Here is a 3,268-nt window from a genome sequence, read left to right as displayed (position 1 = left end):
TAGATTTAATGTTACCTAGACTATATAATTTTATATTGTCTCCGAATTGGAGACGAATGAAACCTTGGATTAAACTAGTGAAAATGTTAAAAAAATTATATTTAAGGAGAGAGGGTAGTAATTTGTGAATTAATGGTAATCAAATATTAGTCTTTAAGTCACACACATTGTGATTGTGGTCCAAAGATACAAATTTAGATTTTAAGTTACGTTTAACTGAATAATCGCTTTAGTACCGTTATCTTAGAATAAGTAATAATTTGCGTTTCCGTTATTATTAAAAATTTATTTGATGTTTCTACCCAAACATTCGAGTCGAATACCTAGTCAGTCAGGCTGGCTTGTAAACTATTGTAAACTATTTGTTAAATATTGCGAGTATTATACTGGCGCACATATGTCAACGGCTGCGTACACATCATCCATATCTGCGCGTGTCGTGCAGTCGCGTCGCTGTCAACGGGAAAGAGCAAGTCCTTGCTGACCAACGTGATCCTGTCACTCACCCACAGGACGTCCAACGCGAGCGAGCGCAACCGACGCGGTTCCAAGGTGACTAGCGTTCCAACTTTTCTATCAGGTACATTGACCAGGAGGCCTGGAAGTCCGACGGTAACAGCGCGGACACTGCCGATTATTTTGATCTTGAATCCTCGCCCGGAGCGGACGCTGATTTCGCCGAGCGAAATAATGGTCGCTTTGAACAGAGCAACAACAGTATTATCAATGAACGACAGGATGAAAATCATCAGATCCCGCGTTCCTTGCCGTCGCCGACGAAGAAGTAAAACAATAACGGCAACAGTTGGCGCCACAAGTTTATGCTACGTCGTCGCTTCAACGATTCCTTGAACTTGAACAACGGTGAGACACCTTCCTCCTCGCCGAGCGAATCGATAGCGAAGTCCTTATCCTGGATCGAGGAATCCTCGTTCAGATGAGGGGCAACAAGGCAGCAACACCACGGCGACGACAATCTCGTCGCCATCGGTGCAAATCGACGTGACCGGAAGCCCTCAGTAGCCACGCCTCTGTCGACGACATACCGTCTCTGGAGAACAGCTTCAGCCATCCCGAAGAGGAAAATAACGATTAGGAGGATGAAGAGCAGGCTGGTCCGGAGTTTGAGACGGAGAACTCATTCTTACCGTGCAGCCCCGCGGCCGCGTCCATCGTTGGCCTGGACTTTCTCCACGGTGCTCTATTACGACTTCCTGTCTGTGAACGGCGGCGCGATGCGGCAGGGGATCACCAGCACCAGCTCGCCTCAGCTATCGTCCGGTGTGAGTTTGCATTCCAGCGTGGACTGCCCGCCGATACTTGCAGCTCTTACGGTGAGGACAGCAGCCCGAGCATGGACTCGTTGAAGCCTAGTGGGTCTGGACGCGACCGGTGCCGCGAGATCTTGCCCGAATCTGGAACGACATAGCGCCGGCTGTTCTTCGGCCAGCAGCTCGTCGATCCCGAGATCGAGCCCGGGTCCGGCCGGGCCATGTTTCAAGGTTTTCGAGGAAGGCGACGTACAAGTGTGCTACCTGAATCAAATCCGGACCTTCGTAAAGAAGATGCTGTCCAGCAAGTTCTTTAGCCCTTTAGGGACCTGTGTACATACAAAAAAACAAAAAAACAAAAAAAAACAAAAAAACAAAAAAAACTTTCATCAGGGACGTCTTTTAAGACTATCTTATAAATTATAACATTTTACTCCAACGGGATCGATGTGTGGGCCTTAAAGGGTTAGACGCTGGGAGACGCATTATTTCTATCTCAACGACTGTTGCCTGTTCTTCAAGACGCTGACGGGTTTTCTTCAGCAACATGTTCCGTACAGCAGCAGTTGGAGATCTGGAAGTACGTTGTCGCTAGGTGGGACTTTGCGTATAAAAACTGTTTCAACATTGTTCTACCAGGCGGTTCGCTTTTTCTGCAGGACAGTAACGGTTACACGAGGGACCAGTGATATCGCTTGATGTGAAAGAAAAATATCTTTCGAGGAAGGCGACATACAAGTGTGCTGTTTGAATCAAACCCAAATTTTCGTAAAGAGGATCCTATCCAGCAAGTTCCTTAGACGCTGGGGGACGCATCATCTTTATCTCAACGACTGTTGTCTGTCCTTTAAGACTCTGACAGGTTTTCTTTAGCAATCTGTTCCGTACAGCAGCATTTCGGAGATACGGAAGTACATTGTCGCCAGGTGGGACTCTGCGTACAAGAACTGTCTCAGCATTGTCCTATTAGATGGTTCGCTATTTCTGCAAGACAGTAACGCTTACACGAGGGACCAGTGGAGTCATACCGGTTGAGATAGAAGAAAAATATCTTCAAATACCAACATGTGTCGATGAGCACTCGGGAAAAGGAGATACTGCGCGAATTGTGCACCATGATGGACTTCGCCCTGTGACATTCAGTCTAACTTTGAAGTCGACTTTAGACTTCTTCTGCCGACTGACAGCTTACTAACAGTCACCTTCGTGTTGTTGAAAACTGTAATAAAAATGACTTCTTTTTCGTCGGGTATTTTGATGTGTGCAGATTCTCCATAACTGAAGAAAGTGCGGAATTATCTGTAAATTGCCATTCCAACTTGTCCGTGAGATCGCTCAGGATTTCAGGACTGATTTCCACTTCCAAAGTTCTGCTGTAATGGCTCTTCAAGAAGCTAACGAGGCGTTACCTTGTATGTCTTTTCGAAGACACGAACTTGTGCGCTATTCACGCCAAGCGAGTCACCATCATGCCAAAAGATATCCAACTGGCACGTATCCGTGGCGAGCGAACTTAGGCGCAACAAATTTATAAAATAAACAATCTAAATACACGAAAGTGGTATGATTATCATTACGATCATCATTATCTTCTATTTTTGATTGTAAAAGTGTCCAAAGGAGATGGATCTCTATTTGAACTTAGTTACTTAAATACAGCAGTTTGAAACATTTGTATTGACAATTACAGTACAATTAGAGTTCAATTAAACATGTTAAAAAAACTCCGAGTTCCGAAACATATAGATGCTAGGTATTATTTTATACGCGAAAAGTATACAAACGAAGAAATAGATATATGATATGTTCTAAGCGAAGACCAACTAACCGATATCTTTAGAAAAATCTTTTTTTTTTATTAAGGCTCCTGGTCCCTGAGCCGAGAACTCCGCGTTGACGGTGGCGACGTACCGTCGCGGTAGAAATAAGGACTCTCTCCAATGGAGAATTCTGTGACATGTTGACAACTTATTTTGTCCTGCATGGTATTTCGTTAT

At 44.8% G+C, this 3,268-nt stretch overlaps 1 pseudogene; it reads left to right on the top strand.

Moving 5' to 3' along the window:
* Positions 1-369: 369 nt before the first annotated feature.
* On the top strand, positions 370-2,400 carry LOC139778917 (uncharacterized; annotated as a pseudogene).
* The last annotated feature ends 868 nt before the right edge of the window (positions 2,401-3,268 follow it).

The sequence above is a fragment of the Temnothorax nylanderi genome, unplaced genomic scaffold, assembly GCF_030848795.1.
Source record: "Temnothorax nylanderi isolate EJ_2023f unplaced genomic scaffold, tnyl_v1.0 TNYL_tig0202_pilon, whole genome shotgun sequence".
Lineage (NCBI taxonomy): Eukaryota > Metazoa > Arthropoda > Insecta > Hymenoptera > Formicidae > Temnothorax > Temnothorax nylanderi.
Note: the sequence above shows the minus strand (reverse complement) of the source record. Positions and strands in the feature narration are given on the sequence as shown.